Source organism: Pipra filicauda, unplaced genomic scaffold (assembly GCF_003945595.2).
Source record: "Pipra filicauda isolate LSUMZ 115617 unplaced genomic scaffold, ASM394559v2 scaffold10_size6260569_pilon, whole genome shotgun sequence".
NCBI classification, from domain to species: Eukaryota; Metazoa; Chordata; class Aves; order Passeriformes; family Pipridae; genus Pipra; species Pipra filicauda.
The window spans coordinates 450,063-472,649 of NW_024103541.1; the positions used below are offsets into that span (position 1 = coordinate 450,063).

At 43.0% G+C, this 22,587-nt stretch overlaps 1 protein-coding gene across 2 annotated transcripts in view; it reads left to right on the plus strand.

Annotated features, from left to right (window-relative positions):
• The window catches only part of TMEM177 (transmembrane protein 177), a 41,852-nt gene that overhangs the window by 16,315 nt on the left and 2,950 nt on the right, over positions 1-22,587 (plus strand). Inside the window, exon 1 of one of the 2 annotated variants that reach the window (XM_027725616.2) lies at positions 21,104-21,161. The exons of the other annotated variant lie outside the window; for it this stretch is intronic. The gene's annotated coding sequence lies outside the window, so the exon portion shown is untranslated. Of the gene's footprint in view, positions 1-21,103; positions 21,162-22,587 lie in introns of those variants that run through there. 2 annotated transcript variants of the gene reach the window in all.

Here is a 22,587-nt window from a genome sequence, read left to right on the forward strand (position 1 = left end):
AATTCCCATGTGTGTTCATCTGAACACATTTCTAGCTCTTGCTAGAAATCAAGAGGATAGGATGCATTGTGCTTTAAGGGCCTGTTATTACTGAAACTTGAAGAGCAGTGTTTCCTGTTTGTCCCTTTTGCCCACCACTGCTCTCCCAGTGCAGCAGGGACAACTCAGGTTGGCACCTCTCAGAACTTTTCCATGTGAACATTAAGTCCATGGTTTAAGACTTCCTCACCTACCAACCTCTCCATCCATCCACACCCAGTTTGCTGGTGGGAGCCACGGCTGTGCCCCCACAGCCAGCAAAGGACAGTTGGAGGTGGGATAAGTTACAGTTCCAGATTATAATTGATCTTTAAAGTGCACGTTTAATGCTGCTAACCCACTTCAAAGAGAAGCGGTACCTTCCAACCACCCTCCTCCGTAACATCTGACAGCTTTCTTGCACTGTTATTTTCCCCGGAGATTCGTTCTACAGCTTTATAGATGTGCTGAGCATCTTAAACCTCCTGGATTTCCAGGGTCTCCCAGTCTTCAGCTATCAGCTGCCTGAAACACAGCTTGACCTACTGGCTTGACTCCCGTACCCTGTTTTGATGGATCTGTTCAGCTTGTCCCCAATGGCTTGGATACAGTGGTTCTTCCTAATATTGGAGCTGGCCAGTAAGGAAGCACCAGACCTGACAGCTGTGGGCACTGTGGCCATGAGGGTGTAAAACAAAGGCTTTTCTGTTTCAGAGGTTGCCAGGCTGTCAATCTTTGGGCAGAGAAAGGATCGCTCGCTGGTTCCTTCCCCTGCTGTTCCTTAAATGAATACAATACTCCATTTTAAACGTGCAAAACTTACCTTCCCCCACTACAATTGAGCATCTGGGAACTTAAAAACGAACTCCCCTAGTAAATAAAAAGAAGCAGCTTGATTAGTTTTACGGCAGCAAAAGTGGGTTAATCGCTAAAACTGCTTCTTATGCTGTCATGGTTTAGATAAATGGGTTTAGCACAGCAAGCAGCCGAGGGCACGCATTAGTGGCTCCTTCTGCAGCAGAGGAGGGGAGCATGCTCAGCGGATCACCCCTCGGAGGCACCAGCCTGCTGCCTGTGAAGCTGGTGGCAGACTTCCCGCTGACTTCAGTGGAGCTGAGATTGTGCTGTAAATAAATATATCTGCTTCCAAAGGGTACAAGAGACAGATCAAACACAAGCAAGCTTTTCTTGTATCTAGTAAGATCTTTTCCCTCTATTTCCTCCATGGATTTCTACAGCATTAAAGTTTCATTAAAAAGAAAGTGATTTAAAATTGCATTTACCTGGGGCCTTTGACCATATGCAGCCATATTGCCACATAAAAAGCATGTGTATTCTCAGCTCCTATTGGAAACAAAGCTATTTGTACTTCAGTTGTGGCAGCTATAGCACCTGGGTACAGCAGTATCTGCTCTGGCTCCACCTGTACTAGCCCTAGATCAAAAGCATCAGCAACTGGTAGCCAGCACTAGCTGGCTGTTTGCACCCTTGAGCCACAGGTAGTTCGGGATAATTTTGTTAGTCTGGATGCTGGGCTTGGACTATGTTAAATGATGAGTTGTAGTCTGCACTTGTTCACACAGCAGTCGTAGCAAGAAAAAGGTATGACAGCCCTGGGGAAAGTGAAGTCGGAGGAATATGGGTATCACCTCCCAGGCAAGAGGGAAAACGTACAAAGGCTTGGTGTAATCATTGGAGTCTAGAGCTTGGATAAAACCCCGGGGGGCAAACTTGGAAATATAGAACATTATGAGCTTTTTTGATGTCCAACCTATTGTAGGCATTAGTTAAAGCTGTGGTACAGTTTGGTAAGTTGGTAAATTATGGGTAACCAAATATTTGGAAGTATGATATTCCATTAGCATATTGCTACAAGCCTTCAAAAGCAGCTTTATGGGGTAGCAAGAAAATGCAAGATAGATTTCCACTTCTTTAGTGAATAACTGTGCCAAATCCTCCAGAACAAAGACTTGGATGGATGAATAAAGGATTTGATTTCTGACATTTCATGTGCAACAGTGGCATTCACTCCTGCACAACAGTGTCCATATTCATGTGCCTTACAAACACAGCAGAAACTCATTACGTTTTGGTGCTTATTGGTTTTGGTACTGGCTTCTGTTATTTATCCATTGCTCTGGCAAACTCTCACTTAAAGACAACTAAGATGCACAAAATTATTAAGTTATGATTCTCATCTCTTGTCACTTCACCACCAACAGCCCCTTTCCTACAACATGCTGCTCACTCGAGAGGTTTTCCAACTAACCCTGGAGATCTCACCAAGTCTGGACGGGTGGCTGTCAGACAGCCACACTGTCTTCTCCTTCTTCACAGAAAGCAATAAATGAAATCTCTACTTTATTGACTGTAGCAAACAAGCAATTTCAGGTGTGTGTGAAAGAGAAAAGCCATTTGGCGTGCTCTTTTGCTTCAGCAGAAAGCTTTCACAGCAGCTGCAACCCTCAGCTCCTCTCCTGAGCCCTGCACAGCTCTTCCCTTTTCCCCTCCTCTCTCAGTACTGGTGCTGAGCAGGGAGATGCTGCATATAATCTGCTGTCAGAGCAGCTCTCCTGGCTGGTGGGAACTGACAGATGGTTGCTCTGAAATATTTCCAAAAGAGGAAAAACCAAAAACCTCCCAACCCACTGCAAGTCTCTTGTTATGGCTGCATTGGTAAGGCAATGCACTTGAATGAACTAGGGGAAGCAAATGACGTAAAGGGAGGGGTTAGGTTAAAACAGATCTCAAATCAGAGTCCTTGAGGCAAATTTTCATGTAATCTAAGTTTCCATTCCGTTCCCTGATTGCTCAGCTGTTGCTCATTTATGAGGGGAGCAGACCCAAGCAAAGGTGAAGCAGAAAAGCCTTGGGAATTTTTCTAGGAATACATGTTTCTCTTTCAGCCATGACATTCAGATTTGTGATTTCTTCATTTGCCATTTGCTTGAAAGGAGGCAGCATGTCCTAGCAGTTGGCACAGGAAATGGGGAGACCTTGTTTCTGTGCTTGAATTTCTCACAATTTAATTGCACAAATGCTGGTAACACTGTTAAACACCTTGAGTGTCACAGGGATTCTTGACCAAGTGGCCCTGGGACAGCATCACACTTCCAACACCTTTCAGAAATGCAGGTGAAAGAAACATAGCTGCAAGCACCAGGGCAAAGGGGACCTGTAACAAACCTGGTGCCTCCCTACCTTCCCAGTCTTGCACACGAAGTGGAAGGCAGGGGCTTGAGGCAGGCTGTGGGAATTGTGATGTCCCCGTGAAGTGGCATGATAAAACCTTCAGTAGAGTTTGGGCAATAAATACATTGTCAGGGCCAGTAGCACCAATCTGCTCTCTCTGTAAGTAACATTTGTGCTCAATGATACACGTGAATTCCTTCTAAGGCTACACGTACTGGTCAAAAAAGGCCTCCACACAAGTTTCCCAGCAAACACTCCATGCACCAACCCTCTCCCTCCCTCCTCCATCATTCTGTAGGTAAACCTTCTGGATAAGGGAGGAATGGCAAAGAAAGAGCATGACCCTCCACCATTCCTACTCAAACCAGCTCTTCGTCCACATGCTCATCCTCCTCTTCTCCCCATCTCTCTCCCACACTGTTGATTTAATACCCTGACATCTGTACTTGCCTGCTTTCTGTAACATACTCCATGCACAATTCCACACTACATCATGGATTCCTTTAGGAATACACCCTTTGCTGGAGCATGATTTTATAGAGAATGTAGGGTGGCCCAGGTGAGGAATGATGTGTGCAGCACCCATATCCAGGTCAATCATCCCAAGAGAAGCTCTTGATGAAATCAATACTGTCTTTAATTGCCGCACCAATTGCAAGCTCTTCTGAGAAACAGGTTCTGGCCTCAGTTCTTCACTGCCTCCTGTTTTTGGGCAAGCAAATGGGTGCAGCTCAGAGTATTGCACGACATTCATTCCATCCTGTGAGTGTAGTTGCAGCAGCTGCCACTCTGCTCACAGCTGTGCAAACTGTGCATGATGTGCAACAGGAGGGACGAAGTGTGTATACTGCAGTGGAGGGTCAGGTTTGGGGCTTTGAGATCCTCCAGCACACCTGCAATACTGCCTGCTGGCAACCTGGTGCTGATCTGGGCTATCAAGACAGGTCAGGGCCACATGGGAATGTGACACTGGCCCTTGTGGGTAGGAGCACTTAGCAGCTGACCCAGCTGCAGGTAAGTGGGAGTCTGGGAAGCATCTGTCAGAGCTGTAGGACTCTGCTGCAGGAGTAAGACTATTGCTGCTCTCAATTAGCCTTAGTATCGTGGTGAAGCATCCTTACCCTGTCCACACTGCTGCTGCTTTCCCCATCTCCTCTATGCTTGTGCCTTTCCGTGTATTCAAGACTCCCCCAGCACTCTCCACGGCCTCAGGTTAACCCCTGCACTGCCACAATTCCTAGATTGCTAATGAAAGAGGAGCTTTAAAGACTCCATGTCCCTACTGAGTGCTTTGCCTTCCAGTATCTCTCAAGTAATTTGAAGTGGATATGGAGCTATTATAGCCCAGAAAAAAGGTTGTTAGCAGGAAAGGGGAGTTGAAGGAGAAAATATCAAAACATCATGCCTTTCTAGCCCTGGGAGATACAGAGATGTCACAACTCTTTGGGAACAGTATTATGCCACTGACAAAAGCTATTTTAGCTTCTCTTTCTCATTTTTTAATGATATTAAATAGCATTCTCTCTCTCCTCAGGGTACATTCTGGATAATTCATATCTCACCGTAAACCAAAAGCATTTCCACTAATCTCAGCAAAGACTGACTCAGTGGAGAGTAGGATTTTTGACCAAGTAATTAGGGCATGAAAAATACAGTGGTCATGAGGCTTCAAAATTTTCTTCCAACATTTTTGCAATAATCTCTGCAAAGGTAAGCATGCAGCAAGGGAACCCACTTTAATAATTAACTAAAACCAAGATCCCTCCCCTATGTAAAAGCTATGCTGATACCTAAATTAAATAACCAAAGTCATTCTTAGGGTGGCTACTTTGTTACACTGATATTTGTGCTGATAAAATCATGGTCTATTTGAACAGCTTATAGTGCTCCTCGTTGGCAGAGGTTTGATGGTGTCTTCTGATAACTAACAACACAAAATAGCAGACTGCTCAGTTTTTAGTCACGTTACCATTTGAAAAAAGGCTTATGCAACAACATAGTCTTTCACCCACATCCTTCTTCTCCCAGTCCTATCACTGTTGGCTGTATCACCCAAATTTAAACCCATTGACAGGGAGGGAAATAGAGACCTGAAGTGTATTGAATGCCCGCATATTTCATTAAACGAGTGTAGAAGGTAAATGCTTCTAAGGACCTCAGCTAGCTGCACAGAGTGAAGGGAAGGGTGAGATGACCCTTCCTAAACTTAGAAGAGCCCATGCTGAAACTCTGCCCGTACATGAACCCTTGGGAACAACGTGTCTGTGGTTTCATCACTTGAGCTTTGACATCTCTGTGCATGGCTTTCTTCCCATCCCGTCTAACTTATTAGTTGAGAAGGCATCCTCCTAATGTGGGCTATTATCTCTATCATTTCCACAGGTCACCAGTGAAACCATGGGCGAGTCCATTCATCTGGGTCTCTATTCCCCCACTTTCCTCCCCCTTCAGAGCAGCATTAACAGCCCCTTCCTCCCTTTGTTACCCCAGAGCTATGAGAAGCATAAACACTGTTAACATTGTGAGCAACTCTCATTTACCACCTCTGTTCACTCCAATCCCAAATATATTTCTGTGCTTACAGCAGAAATACTCCAAATACTCTTTCACTGTAAGGCCCCTCTTACAAGACAAAGTATCTGAACTAGCGTGCACATCCCTGCACAGACCACGTTGTCCAAGCAGGTACATGCATATGTATTTTATGGGCCTTTGGGGACCTATCATTTACAGAGTAAGTACATTTTATATGATGCTTACACATGTCAGCACTTCACACTTCCTCCCCCCACCCCTCCACATTAGTTAGCTTGGGTTGGTAATTCACCATTGCTTTGACATCTGGCAGTACAATCAAAGCAGACTCTCACTTACGGAGGCTGCAAGGCAAGCAAATCTGTGTTTCCTTACGGCTTTGTCACCTCATCATGTTTCACAGCAGAAAGTTCATTGCTGCCCCTGTGACAAGGCTCTTCTGCTACTGGAGGGGTGGTTTCACATGAAGACTGCTCTGGCAGCAAAGCCAGTCTCAGAGGTTTGCCCAAGCTGAAACCCCCACCTACAGATGCTTCATCCCATTCAGGTGTGCTAACTTAGTTTTCTTCTGTGGTTATGCCCTCAAACTTTTTTTAAGTGGATTTGCTTCTGGGAAACTGTAATGTAGCATGTCACAGAGATTCAACTACTCTTGCCAAACAAATAAGAATACCTCTAATACTGTGCTATAAAATACTAAAGAATACAGTGAATCCTGGACTTTAAAACTGATTAGCCCTCCCTACTCTCCCAAAAAAAAAGGAAATGTGATGTGTCATTTTGTATTTTTTGGACAGAAGAGAGGCTGGTCCAGCTTCTGCTAAATTAGGGTTTATTCCTATACTAAAGTATATTTATTTCCAGACCAGAAAGACGGGAACTTACTCTGCCAAGCACAGAATGAACGAGAGGGACAGGAGAGGATCTAACAAGGACTAAGCTCAACTCTTCCCACTGTGCCCATTAAGTGGCAGAAGACACAGTTGTCCACTAGCACATCCATATCTGACCCTGCCTCAGGAGCTCTCCTGGTCAGTGCCCCCAGACAGATGTTGACAGAAATACAAGAAAGTCAGTGGGAGAATGAGGACAAGTGTAAAAGCAGTTCTGTATCTCACAGGTGACCTGTTGTGATCTACCATACCTTTTGTTAAAAATGAAATAGTTATTTCAGCAATAGCTGCTCTATCACATTGTATGAAGAAAAAAAAAGCCAACAAAACCCCCAAAAAACCTTGAAATTATATCAGAAAAACAAAGCTAAACAAATCTTAAGTTTCCTCCATTACCAGTCTCTCTTGGGATTTGGCTGATTTTATTTCCTTCATCTTCCCCAGCCATGCTGTGTCTTGTTTCAGTAAATTGGGTGTTGAGCAGTGTGGCATTCCCACTAAGGGGTAGGAGCAAGCTCTTACATTTGCTATATAGTTGTCAGTGATTTTCTTGCTTTTCATATTATCTCCTGCATGTGCTTTAGATTTCTTTCCCCCTCTTTGTTCCCAGACACTGCAAGTACAAACCAGGTATCTGTAAACTTACAGCCTATTCCTTCATTTACAGAGCAGGCACTGACACATCTCGGAAATCTGTCTCCAGCATCCACCGAAAAATCAATTCCAGACATATTGTATCAATTTCAACACTGTGTAGGAACTGGCAGAGTTTAAATCTCTTAGGTTTGTACATCTTGAATCAACTCTACCTTTCTCTTGCATAGACGCAAAGGCAGAATAATCTTCCTAACTTTGAGGGAGTTTAATTCAAGTATGCATCTGTCTAAAGAAATTGAATAAATGTGTTGCTCCCAATTCATGTTTTCTGAGGAAGGGGGAAGATGTGACTGCTTGCTTTTGCAGGCCAAATTTTGATACTTCTAGTGACTATCAGCTAACTTTACCCTAGTTCCACATTACCCAAGGGAATCACAATGTACTAAAGGCTCAATCTTGTTCCCAATCTGTCAGTAAAAAAATTCCTATTGGTTTAAATTAGAGAATGAGTGATCCTAAAATATGAGTCAGAACTGCACAACCCAGCTTTCATTGGGTCAGGCTTGAAGGGTCTTTCTTAAACCACAGTCTAATATATACTCACCCAAGTTTCTCCTGTGCAAAAATATTGGTTTACCAAATGAGGCCCCAAACTCTGACTCTCTCCTTCCTTAACTGACCTCCTGCTGCAGTACTGTAAATATTACCTAGGGAGTTAGAAATTTGTTCTTTCACCCCTATGGCACCATCTTTTTTTTCCCATCCCTTCCCTAAGTCTTCTCCTCTGAAAGCCCCCACACTTTGCCCTGTGCCTTTATAGAAATAGCAAAAGTAATAAACTTTCATTTCCCTCTACAAACATTATGAAACTGCTTAATTATTAAAATGTCTGTGTTGTTTCACTGGAGGGAAAAAGTCAAGCTCTGTGTGTTCTAACTGTTTGTTTTCTTCTCAGTTTCCTTGGCATAGGGTTCTTCTTTTATATATATAAGCTTAAGCAAACATTTCTCCAGACTCAGCATTCGAAAAGTTCCTGGTGAACTAAAGCAGTTGAGAATAACAAATCTGAATGTTTCAATGGAGACATGATGAGGGGAGGTGATTTCATTTTATGGTAAGGCGTCTATGGTGCTATTTTATGGCAGGACATCTATGAATCTCTGGAAGTGCTTTTTAAATGAGAAGAGTTGCAGTCAAAAACCTTCTTGAACCTGTAGCTGAGCTCCAGACAATTGCAGAAAGCATTTTCTAATCAAGACTTAGCTGATGCTGTAATAAACTGTGGTTCATGACATCTCTGTGGCTGCCAGGCCCTTGCACAGGGCATTCAGTACAGAGCAGCTGTGCAGAGAGACTGTGCAGGCAGGGCTGCCTCCCCCACCTCGCCACAAGCACCTCACAGCAGTGATGCAGGATATCAACTACTGCCTGGAGAAGCAGCCTCCTGCCAAAGAGCTCAGGGTCTTACCTCTTGCCCCAAACCACTCCTGCCCATGCTGGGAGCTGCCTGCAGGAGCTGCAGGCAAGAGAGAGCTCTCAGTACCCTCTCTTGATGAAAGCTGCCAGCACTAAGGTGCTTTCTTTCTGGCTTTTCAAGGCCCCTCAGGCTCTGCTCCAGCAGATGGGCAGCACAAACATGGTGATTCCGGTGTATCTGGAGCCAGCATATGCAGGGGATTTGAGTGTACTGCATGGCTCCAGTCCAAGTGTCAGCCAGCCTGGGAGGGGTTCCAGCCACAAACAAGTTCAGGACAAATGGCCAAAGTCTTTTTTCAGCCTGGAGAAAGTTGGCTTTGTGAAACATGCCCAGTGAAACCTGGACATATGGTGGCTTTAGCTGCAGAGACTTCATGTGCATAATCCGCCTTCCCGCACTTCTGTCAGTGACAGCTGGGAGGTCACTATAATTATCCTGAACATGGATGCTGAGCGGCACTGAGCGCTTGTCTGTTTGCAGGAAGAGAGAAAATCTGTTTGCAAATGGCTTGTAGCTTAATATCTTCAAACTATGTCTGCCCCTTCTCGCTCATAAGGACTGTGCACTCAAAGATCAGGCAGAGGATTAATGAAGTGGATACTCATCTACTCGAGGTTTTGCTAAAGCTGAGTCAGTAAACCCGATTAGTTGGCGGGATGTCCAGGCAAGATTAATTTGGGATTGGAAATAGGCTGGTAAAGAAATGCTGGATGTGTTTCTCCTCCTCTGACAGGCCTGTGAGCGGGTTTCATGCATGTGGGATGTGGTGTGACCAAGTGGCTAGTCCATGAGGGAGGTTCTCAGTGGGATGAAATCTATGCATTACTCTCTAAGCTACAAGCCAAAATAGAAGGGAGATCACTTTGTTCTCTCTTTGCACTGCTATTTTATCAGAACTTCAGTCCCTTCTCTATTAGAGAATTATTTGTCTGTACACTAACTTGGACTCTTGATGAGGTTGGGGAATTTTAAATTAGACACACTTAAGGGGTCATACAATTTCCCAGACTGATGCATGAGAGCTAAGTCCAGTTCAGTTATTAGTAGCACCCAAAAGATACTAAAAGAAGCCCAGAAGGATCCAGATTTAAGGCCAAGAAGACAGCAGAGTTGTCCTGATCCTACATACTAGAGGTAGGGCACATCATCCTGTGTGCACTACTCAGGTTACAGCAATGCAAATTTTTCAGGATCAAGAAGTTTTGTGGATGGTGGCAATCAGAATGGGAAGTGCACTTCCAAGTATGTCTCTCAAAATTACATTGTTGTGTCAGTCATTCCCTTGGGGGGCAGAAGGCTGGAGGACCTAAGGGGGCTGACACTAAAGGTCAGTAGGCACTGTGGTGTTTCATAAGCAACTCCCAGGGTGACAGTTTACAGAAGGACTTTCTGTACCCAGGACTTTCTCCAAATAATTATTAGACTTTCCAGGAAAGTTCAGTTATACAGAGTACATACAAGAGCATGACGTGGTGACCTCTGAGAGAGAACACGGCACTCCCTGCCTCAGAATTTGTCCTTAAAATGTCCAGTACCTTCAGGCAAAGAGAACTGGGGATTCCTACCTGCGTTTAACTCTGCTCCTACTCATAGTTACTAAAGGTCCTTTAAAATGGATAATGTTACCTACTCTCAGCTTTACAGGCTTACTGTGCAAGCAAGGGACTGTAACACAGAGCAGCAGGATGGCATAAGGAAGAGGTGTTTTTTATTCTTGACCTGTTAACAACCCATACAGCTAATTGAAATATTTTGTACAGTTGTGTTTGGACAGAATGTGTTGATGTTTTGCTCTCTTAAACCCAGAGGGCATTTTTAGGATCTGCTAATATCCTATTTCAATGCTTTCAATACCAGTACTTGAATGAACTCTCTGATCATAGAATCATAGAATGGTTTGGGTTAGAAGGGACCTTAAAGATCATCTATTTCCAACCCCTCTGCCTTCCACTAGATCAGATTGCTCAAAGCCCCATGCAACCTGGGCTTGAACACTTCCCAGGAAGTGGCATCGACAGCTTCTCTGGGCAATCTGTTCCTATGCTTCACCACTCTCACAGTGAAGAATTTCTTCCTTATATCTAATCTAAGCCTGCCTTCTTTTGGTTTCCAGTAATTACCCAAGAGCAAGAATAATGACTCCCAGATTACTGTGCAAAATCAAAATTCCCTCCAAACCATTTGCCATCATCTGTCAAATAGAGGTATTTTCCACAAAATCTGAAGGGGTACAGATCTGGATAGAACAGACTGATAGTAAACTGTTCCTGCTTGGGAAGGAGACTTTCTGGGTTAGCACAAAGCTTTAGAAAACAGAGGACTGAAACACAGCTCTCTGCCCTGATGTCTTCCTGCAACAGTCCCTGGAGGAAAGTATCATTTATGAATCATTGAGCCTGCAAGTTAAATGAGCTGTGTTGTGTGATCTGTGCATTCAAGAATGGGATCACTTCTTACATGTGTGCAACGCCACAGGCTGCTCTTAGAGAAGTGACACTCCTGGACAAAAATGGTTCGGTGTTTCTGCTTTCCAGGTCTCACTATTGTGCAGATATTAAAGAATGGAAGAGGCACAGAATACAGTGTTTATTGTGCACTGCAGTGAAGCTCTTCCCAGTCACACAGCCAAGTTTAAAGCTAAATTCAAATGAAAAGCAATTCATTTCAATAAATTAAAGTTTGCAAATGATAACACTTTCCAGACAAAGCTGCTGAGGCAAACGATTTCCTCATCGTCTTTGGAAGGAGAAGGTCACTTGGGAAGAGGTGAATGAAAATTAGTCAAGAGTGTCTGTCCCACAGCCCTTCACAGGAAACTGGACCAGATTCAGCTTTGGTGGTGAAAAATAGCAAGGGATGGATGTTCTGCCAGCTGCCCTTTCTCCCTCCCTGCCATCAGAGGATTCTCTAGTACCAAATTTAAGCCTTATTCCTAAGAATAATTATCAGGTAGAAAACCCTATGGACTGTTCCCAGAAGTGATTATGCCAACACAAATGCACTTATTTTTATATGCTGCTTTTCTAAAGATCTCTTTTAATTACCTTGGTTTGAGATGGCATTTGATAGCATCTAACAGGTGACCAACTCTGATCGGCACCTCTGATTACAACAGACTATCAGGGTGGGAAAACAGAAGTTTTGCCTTATTTGCTTTAGAGCATTTATTCTTTTTATGCTTGATCCAAAGCCCACTGGAGTCCAAATGAAAGTTTCCATTTCTTTAGGCTTTAGTTCAATACCTTTGCCAGTAGCCATTTAGTCACAGCCTGACTGCTAGCATATGTAATGAAAACAAGTCTTGCAACTAGATGCTTAATAGTATTTGTGGGCAGCAGGGGCTCAGCACAGACTTTAATGCTGGAGAAAGAGGCTCTCTAGGTCACTCCTGAGGTAATTTGGCAGGGTAAAGACTAGTGGCGTGAGTGGACAAATGGTGGTGTCCATCTGGCATGATTTGCCCAGATGGATTGATTCTAAAATGACCTGAATGCAGCAAACTATCCCCTAACAAACCATGATGCTGATATTCCTTGCCTGGATGTACAATAACTCGTGAATGCAGCTTGTTAGAGCTGAGGCATGCAGTCTCTGAAAAACATAAACCTGCAGCCAGGTTTTGTTACAGCCATTAAGATGGATTAACTCCTACACAGACAAAGTTGGTTGCTCTATTTATTTTTCCCTCTGTTTTCATGTGTATTAACTTACTCCCTGCAATCCCAGGGGAACAGAAATCAAGCATCTCCTCATTAAAATTCAGAACTATTAATTTTGGCATCCTCTATGCAATAAGCAGCTTTATTTCAGATTGCACATAGTCTACATTTTGCACCATAAACAGCTTTACAGAATAAAGCAAGATATATAGCAGCCAAATAAAAGATGAAAGGACCAGGTTGAGCCTTTCAGGCACTGGGGTTTTTTGGGCGGAAGGTCAGCCAGGACTTTGCGGTCATTATTAATAGAACAAGAGGTTTAGGTTCAGAGTTTTTATTACAGTCTTTTCCCTACATTAACAGTAAACAAACAATTGAGGTCTTGATTTTTGTGTAAAATTACTAACTAGCCACTGGTGACATCCTTAGAAATGGCCCTTAATGTTTATCAAATCTGCAGGTTAGAAAGAAAACAAGACTCAGGTGGCCTGGATCATGAGGGGAATCACTTAATTAACCCGGGGGAGATGTAAGGGAGAGAGAGAAGCTGTAGGTGAATCAAATTTCTATTTTGGAAGAAAGGGGGGGGGGGGAGGAAGAGAGAAGAAGTTGTATGTTGGGTTTTTGTTTTATTTTTTCCCGTTTTACTGCTTGTTGTGTAAATGAAGCTTTTCTCACTGCTCCTGAATTATATTACCTTGGACAGGCTTGGACCCTGAACAGGTTTGTTGATTTTTTACACTGTTTTTCTTTTCCCTGGGCTGCAGTTTCTGTCTCTGTGCGTGTTCCAATGTAAACTGCTAACTTCTGTTCTTTTGCACAAAGCAAAAACAAGCAAGTGAATTGTTTGCAAGAGTACTCAGGAACAGTCTTCCTGATGGAATGTTGATATGTGTGTGCAGTAAATCACGGTATCAGAGGGATCTGTAAGCATGTCCAGCTCTTGCTGGTTACAGTGCAGTTTTGGAAGTTCTCTAAGCTTAAATCTGTAAACTTTGTATGAAGAATCATGTGACAGAAATAGATATATTTATTAAAAATTATTCTGTTTTTGAGCTGAGGACATCATGACTCATTCTCACCCGGTTCTTAGATGTTATCCCTCATCTGTGAAGTTGCTCTCTGAAAGCCACTTGGCTATCTGTTGCACTTGATATGGCTGCTCCTGACTTTGTTTTTAGCACTAAATTATCTATGGCAAGTACCCAATAAGTAGTCACTATAATATATGATATGTTTTCCTTTGTTTTTATGGATAATATGGACTGATCCTCCAAACACAGCCTCCAGCTTTTTGATTGACTTTCCAGTTTGTTGGCTCCCATGTGATTCTCCAAATGTAACATGTGAGATCAGTCACTGTTATCAACTCCAAACTAGTAGGGAGATTACTTCTGATGAAGGCAAACCATTCTTGGCATTTAACAACTTCTGTTTCAGAACGTGGATTATCAGTTTAACAGTCTTCTGAAGCATTATCCCTGTGTTTTCCCTTATGACTTGAGATATACAAATGTAACCTTTGATGATAATGGGCTTTTGCAGGTGCAGTCCAACAATCACAGGTCCCCACCTTGCTTATTATTTGTCATAGTGTTTCATCCTTGTTCATCTCCACGAAGTATTTTATTCTTATCATAATCCACAGACTTTCTCAGTCCCTTGCTGGAGAGAGGAGACTTCAAGAGGAGACTCATACAAACAACAGACTCTCTGAAACAAAGCTGTTTTCTGCAAACCGACATACGTTCCCCTCTGTAGGATGCTAGTTAGCCTGAAGTTTGTCTCTGGATTTTCATGGTTGTTTCTCCTTGTGTAAAATTACTTGTAGGATATAAAAAATGCAGAAGTGTTATTGCTTTATACTATGATCATGCTTTATTGTTTTAAATTATGCTGAACCTGTGGTCCTTCGCTTTTCAGTACTGAGACCCAGAATATGATTGTAGTTTTAGGCAGCTCTTGGAGGACAACATAAAAATTTGTTCTGGTGTGACTGTAGATGGCAACTACATCAGCTATGTAGGTCTCCAATGCTTATTTTGAAAGGTGCTCACAGCATTTTTCTCTAGAGCTTACCTTCACAGATTGGGATACTTATGCTTCAAGCCAGCTATAGGAAACTGTATACAGTATAAACTTCATCAGGCATCACCAGCAACATAAAATTGGAGTGGCAGTAGATGTATAAATGAACCTGGTTTTGTGGTATCTAGATTTCACTTTAGAAACTATCCTGAAAAACTGTTGGCATGGAAAGCTAGTACTTAATTAAAGAGATGCTAGTAAACCATGTAAACAAGCCTGTCTGTTCTAGATCAAACTTCCTTCTTAAAAAGGAATGAGTCTCTCTGGGTGATACTGCTCTCTTTAGACATTTTAGCTGAGAGGGGATCTCTTCAAAACTTAATTCATAAGCAAGGATGCAGCACATAGAGTTGAACCAGTCATTTAAAGCTGCAAGATGTTCAGTCTCAGATCTGTGAAGAACAGCTTAATAATGTTTCTTAAAGTACTGTAAGATCCTTAAGTGATTGATGCAATAGAAACACCGACTGTTCAGTGGCCAAACACGTTCTTCTTTTCCCTGAGAAGAGAGTGTGGGATCAGGCCCCTTTCCCTCCTACACACAGACATACCATAGTGCCAAAGCAGACATATTTCACCTGGTTTGGCAGAGCAGTTGGTTTATGGAGAATGGCTTTGGTTTACTGTAGCCACTCTCTGCTTCACACTCCATATAAGAATTGATCAGCTCCCACGCAGAAGCTGTTATTTTTTTCCTGTTAAACATGTTGTCCAAGGAAAGAAATGCTGTGTGTTAGAGCTATGCATGATCCTATCTTCTTATTATGACCTTTTCTTAAAGTATTTTTAAGTATGATTTTTTTAACTGAAAAAAAACCTAGATGCCACATTTGGAGGGGGGGGGGAGGGGAAGAATCTGTAGCCAGGTAGATTTTATTTTTGAACTAGAAACTCCACAGGTTGGGCCTGGGAGTCTCCAGCTCCCCAGCAAAGCATGGAGCAAGCTGGCAATCAGTAGGATAACGTAAAGAAAATGCTGGATTTGCAGTGGCAATAGAAAATGATCCCTGCATTAACAGAATGTATCTTTCATTACTATTACCAGCATAAGTCTTCTTTTCCTAGACAGTAAAGGTGTGGATCTGAGCACTGGTAATAACACTGAATAAGGCAAGTCTTAAACAGATTGGATTCCTGTGAATTCAATGGTCCAAAGAGATCTCACTTTAACATTCATCTAGCATTTTCTCTTCATTTAATCCAGTTATTTCTATTGATAATCCTTCCTTAGAACTGAGGTATCTTTTCAACTGACTTGAGGGACAGTGGAATCTCTGGTCTGTTGTTTTTTCCTGGAGTATGTACTGTTTTTTAGAGTAGCCTATGTTCTGTTTGTACCTTCCACAACTACTACTGAAATAGGAACATTTACCCTTATCTGCAGTACTAAGGACCTCCTTGGAAGGTCACAGCATTTGCAAAGTACTCTCACCATGGAGCAGTGACCACCTAGGCTGACCCAGTGAAACGGCCCCAATTTCTGCTTGCTGTCAAATATCATTGCCTTTGCAGTAATGACACCAGTCATTTTAAATATTCCCAAGTTAGACAATATGATTAAGTCTGTTAAATATTACAGCATTGCCTCTAAGAATTGGCTTCTTCTCCCTCCCAAGACACACTGCTTCCAATTCTGAAGGGAAACGGTGCTAATTAACTGTATTATGAAGACATGTGACATCTTAACTCACTAAAGCTACCTTCCTTTTAGGAGAGCCAGCTAATTGCAGGACTAAAGCTCTTAAAAATAAAGGCTATATTAGTTATAGATAATGAACAATTGTTCTGATAGAAAGCTTGGCTCATATGCACTGGCAAGAAATCCCCTGCCAGACAATGAACTTATATTTGTGACTTTGATTTCACCAAATGGCATCTGTAATACAAGTAGACCCTAATGCAGTGTAAAATGCAATGTGGTATAGGGTCTCTCTGCACAGTGTGGATAGACCTGAAGCAGTTTAAATAGCTGTAGACTACTTGCAGGACCATGAAGTTCAGCATGAATTGATCTGACCAGAATCTGTAAGTGCTTTTGCTTCTCGAATCTCTGCTGGTGGTATCCAGATTTTTCCACTAGCATTCCTGTTCACCTGGATATCACAGAATCATCAAGGCTGGAAGAGATCTTCAAGATCCTCTAGTCCAACAGTCAGCCTAGCACCACTGCTGTCAACCCTAAACCATATCCCCAAAATGGATATGTGTTTGCTAGTCTCATCAAAGGTTGCAAAGTACTTTCAGATCAAGGATTTTTTGATGATTACACTTTAAGGAAAGGGAAAGATTTTCTCTTTTACTTCACAGGATGCTCAGTCTTTTATCATCAACTTCTGCTACACCCCGATAGAGCTGAGGGAGCTTGTACAATCAGTCCCTGGAACTGAAAATGCAATAGCAAAATGATACAACCCTGCATATCTTCCCTTTTCCACGTCTTCCACCACAAACAGGCAGCCTAAGTTTTAGGAAGACCTAGACCAGCAGATGAATATTTCAAAAACTCTGGAAACAGAAGTCAGTCCCACAGAGTTGTATAGCCAGCCAAATGCCTTACAACCTCTTTGCTGCCTTCTAAAACACAAGCTTTTCATCCCTGACCAGTTCTAAGCTGTGCTACATTAGGAAAAAAATATCTTCCCAGATCCTCTAAAGATTCTGCTTTACTTTGATCTATATACCTGCCAATACCAACAACAAAATTACTTATCTTTTCAGTCCTTTTTGAATACTGATGTTTGAAGGTTTGATTTGAGGCCAGAAATAGAATTCCTTATTCCCACAGCTGTGTTTCTGAATGTTCATCCTTTATTATGCTTCTCTAAATCACCCATCTTGAGCAGGCAGCACAAGGTACGTATTTAAGAACATATGCATACCCCAGGAATAAGATAAATTGTTGCAAATAGATCATCTTTTTCAGCAGAAGAGGTTTAACAAGGAACCGTGAAGCTTTTTATTCTACTACTTCTTACACATGGCTTTGATTATCAGCATAAGACTGGCATTCCAGCCAAACCATGTCACGAAAACCCACTACACAAAGGAAAATGTGGTTTCTAACCTGTGCTATCTGAGCCTGTAGCAAAATCCTAGGGTACAGGCAAAATTTACAGTTCTATGCCACATCAGCTGGAGGATGTGAATGTTCCGTCTGGGATGAAACTGGAAGATGAGAAGTGGGAATAGGACACACAAGGATATGTTATCCATATTGGCTGATATCTTCCCTTTTCAGCAACTGAAATTGCTGAGATGGCAACAGCTTTGAGCTTTTGCTCGATGCTGTGCACACTTCAATCCCACTGTCGCTGGCCTATTAGCTGCAATTTGGAGATGTGCAACTTGTTCAGAGTGACAGGCTGGAAAGCCATTTTGCCATAAGCTTTTCTTTCCCTTCAGTGCAGTAAGATAACCATTTAAGTACGAACAGGCTTGACCTTTCACACCTGTCAAGAACTTAATTGGTCACTGAATCCATCATTTTTCAATGCATTGTCTGCTGCCTTCTGCTGAATTGGAAGTACTTCCAGAACAGGCCACTGTAAGTCACCTTAACAGAGGTATTTTCAAGGCATATGTTTTGCTTAAGAGCATTGCACTGCTCCTGCACATGCTCACCACTCATTATTGAAGCACTAAGTCAGCAATACTGAAAACTGGACCAGGGAGCTGCACCAAACAGCAGGTTGACATGTTATGCCCTTTCTCCACAACAAGATTTTCTCCAGATCTGCCAACACATATCGCTCCAGGATCTTTTTGCTCTCTAATGTTTCCTCTGTTATTCATCAGACTTCTCTGTCCTTGTAAAAACCCCTAATGTCTACACTGTCCAGTCCCCTGTTTATCATGATTACTTCCATAGGTAATTGGCTGATGATCCACGTCCTGCAGACTTTAAAATCTCTCTCTTCCTGCTATCAAGGTTACTCTATAGTCATACACTCACACGGTGCATTTTCCTAGTCCCTGCCTCTTGCAGTGTTTCTTCCATCTGACACCTGGAACACGCAATGTTGCATGAACTTGGGCCAGAATTACAAGGCTCTTCATGGTACTCTCCATTAAAGCTCATTTCTAGAGGCTGGATTACGGCAAAACTTGCCTAAAAGGGCAGATAAATCAGGTAAATGGACTTCATAGAGGAAGGAGATGTTGGGAGGAGAAATATATATATCTTAGACTGGTGGACACTCACTGACTGACCACATTTACTTTGGAAATCACGTAAGCAAAATAGACTGTGAGACCACAGAAATCATTAAGCAAAATGAATGACTTTGAGTTCTGTACTCAAATGTCAACCTTTTTCCTAACGTAGCAGCAAGACTTCATATACAGAGATTAAGTAATAGAGGCAGGTGATGACGGTAGGCACCTATATGTCTTATGGTAAAACATTTGAGAGAACTCTTACCATATTCCTGGGTCAGTAATGTAGAGCATGTCCTATAGCACCACCTAGCAGGCTAATTTAAAATCCATATCCCTGGATCCCTGACTATAACGATGTGCTTGTGCAACACAAACGGTGCACTTCAGTCTTCTTTCACCTTCCTTGTTGTAACAGCTGCTTCTTGAAACCAGAATCCTGCCAACGTGGTGATTAGTAAAGTTGAGGTCTCTGCTTTTCAGTCATTTATTATAAATCTCTTAAGAGAAACCACAGTAAAAATGCAATGCTGTGCCAGATTCTCGACTCCTTGTGTAAGAAACCATTGTTTTCTAGACCTGTCCAGCTGGTACAGAAGGCAGAAGCACTAATCAGAAAGGCTTCACAAACCTACCCAACCCTCCCTCCACATTCACCAGGAGGATATGTAACTCTTAGTGACTCTCAGGCTTTTAAAACCCATCATCACACTGTGTATTTTGGTTAGTGAGGAGTCTGGTCTTCAGTTATCTATCATCACTTGCATGCATTTCTTTTTTGTACATTTGCATGAAGTATTAATATTAATGCCAATTTACAAATTGTAAGTTTGGGGCAGATGATGAAGCTCCATGCTGAGGCTGCAGAGCCATGGCTACAACAGCTCTCTGCTGATACAAAGTGGAAGGTAAAGCTCTCCTCTGGTGGTTTTTTTGTTTTTTTTTCCTCTGGTTGCCTCTTATCTTGTTAAAGCCTTGGCACTTCTCAGACTTTTCAGTGCTCCCATTTGGCTTGATAACCTGATAGAAAATGACCCCTTTTTGTCTGTTACTATGTTTTCTGCTGATAGTGAGGCAGAAGTGGTGCACAAGAAGGGCTGATGGATGACAGACCTGGCAAAAAGTAACTCGCTCAGAAGGTGAAGAATGGGGGATCTTTCCTCTGACTACTCCCTTTGTGTGGCAGCAAACTATTCCTCTGCCTTGCCATACTGCATAAAATCATAACCTAAGGACAGAACTGTGCCCTCTCGTGAAGGAGTGTGTTTTCTTAGCAATTAGCAACTTGTTTATTGGAAGTTAAAACCAAGGTTTTGTCATTACCAGTGTCTGTTCACAACAGGGAGGGATACTGGCTATGCCTAGCCACGTCTGTTTAGCACTAGCATTTCCAAAATGCAGGAGATCATCTAGTAGAAAAAAAAAGATAGGATAAATATCTTCATTAGGATACTCTCATGAAAGTCCTAAAGAAAAAACCCCCGAATTTGAATGAGAAAACTCCTAAGTATTCAGTTTATAATCTTAATCATTTTCCCGTGAACTCAAATCTTGGGCTAAAATGTCTAGGAACTAAACCTTTACTGGTTAGAAATGCTTCAATCAGCAGCTGCTACAAAGAAAGATCTGTCGAAATTAAATCATAAGTAGAAAATAACCATGGATTACTTTTATTTCTATTCTGCTGCACTACAACGCATTTGGATTGTGAAAAATGGTTCCCTCACGACTTCCTAGTGTGAAGGGACATGTAAAACCAACATCGAGCACCAGTGCATACTTCTCCTATAGATGAGGTGAACCATCCCCTGCCCAGATAAAATCCTAACTTGGCCAAAAGCTATTTTGTGTCCTTGTTTTGTAAGGACTGCACAACCCAGGGGCAAGGCTGGACTAAACAGAGCCCTACTCGTGGAGGCCAGCGCTTCCGAAGGGCTCCAGCAGACCTTTCCAGGGCTCTCTTAGTGCCCAGATTGTGGAACAAATGCACACGGGATTAGTGAGAAACTACACCGGCCACCTGCTTTGAGCAGATAGTAACTGCAAAGCAAATAAAAATCCCTGCGCGTGCTCTTTTCCCCCATTACGAATAACAGAGAAAACAAATCCTGCATGACGGATGCCAGATATGCCACTTGCCGCCTTGCCGGCAAGCACTCCTGCCCCGCAGTGGGGAGGGCAGTACCAATAATACATATGTAATAAAGTATTTTGCAGGAAGGACACCAGGAGTTACGGCACAGAGCACAAGGACACAGTTAATTTATGACTCGGGGAGAGCGGCTGCCCTTGGCGCTGCCTCCTTGCTCCTCGCCTGCGGGGCACAGGCAGCAAGTCGGACCTCCCAGTCGAGCGATCTTAGTCCCCCATCGAAACTCCTGACCCGCCCATTTGGTTAATGCCACGACTCAACCTCAGTCCGCAGCACAACCCCGAAGCCCCTCTGAGGGAACCACCCCCCCCCGGCCATGGCGCCGCCGCCCGCCCCTTCCCGGCCCTTCCCGGCCCCTTCCGCCCGGCGGCTCCGCCTCGGCCCCGGCACACTCGGTAGGTGCGACCGCGGCGTGGGGAGGGTGGGTGTTTCTCCTCCGCGGGGCCTCGGGATTCTACAGCCGATTTCAGCCGCCCCTCTCGTCTATATTTTTATTTTTCGTGACATCCCCAGCCCTGGAGGCGCCCTGTGTCCTGAGTGATAGTGTTTTAAGCTGGGCTTTCCCCTCGGCTAACGTGTGGTTATAAAACAATAAATGCCATGATAACGCACACGCGTTATGGCAAAACATGCTTAGCTATCCCCGGTTTAAGCTGTAGCTATTACAGTTCAGTGAGAATTTAAGTGCCCATAACACCACAGAGATAAATAATACTTCAGCAGTTGGGAGAGGATGCCTTGTAAACGTTGTGGTGGCTTCATGGGAACTAAATGATTAAATTTGCAGGATATGGACCGTATAAATTGCCTTGTAGTTTCCGGTTGCCTCCTCATACATAAATAGCACAAAGTTTATGAATAAAAATAAAGCTGCCATATACAGTTAGGGCTGCAGTGGGATTTCTTCAGGAGCTGAGCGGCTGCACTGACCCTCAGGGAAGGTTTGAAAGCACAAATGCTATAAGGTATCGAGGGCAATTTTCCTTCTATTTTCCTGAGTATTGACTTTTATGAGAAAACAAATACTGTCTGGCATTTCCTGCTTACTCTTGCATTAGGTGTGTGGCAGGACTGTTAGGCATTATCCGGTCAAGCACATAGCCTGGCCTTCAAGGGGTCTATCCACAAAGGTTCGAAACCATGCCTGCACAAAAGATAATTTAATTACAAAATAATAAAAAAAGATACTTAGCAACTGTTACAATTTTTATGACTGAAGCAGGAAAATAGTGTTAATGCATTGAGGTTTATCCTGCCATTATGGCTGTTTAGGAGAAGTGTATAGATAAGCACAGGGTTTCCTGCCCTGCTTTCCTGTGGTTCACCTGTGGGCTGCCCGCCTGTCCAGATGTGTTTCCCAGCATCCCGTTGAAGAGTATTCAGTGACCCGTGTGCTTGGCAAGCACCATTTGGTCATGCAAGAAAGGAGAGTAGAGTTTTCACTGTGGTCTGTCCTTCCTCACGCTGGTTTGGACGTAAGCTGAGGGGCGAATTTTCTCCTTGAAGCATTCTTAATCTTAAAAGGATGTTGGCCGGCTTTAATGAGAGGACACTCTAACAGCAGAAACTTGGAAAGTGCTTGCTCCAGCTTCACATGCGGATCAAGTGATAGTCTCCCTACAGTCATCCTCGTAGAAGTGCTGCCCTCCCCCACTGTAAATGGCATGACCTTTTAAAACAGATCTAGACTACAAGGTTTGTCAAAGAGATCATAAAATTTCAGAGAGGTCATTTGGGTTTAGTATTACCATTTTCTGGTTTTTAGCTCTCTTATCAAGGAGACTTTCTCCTGAAATTGGGTTTCATCCAAGCTCTTGGCTC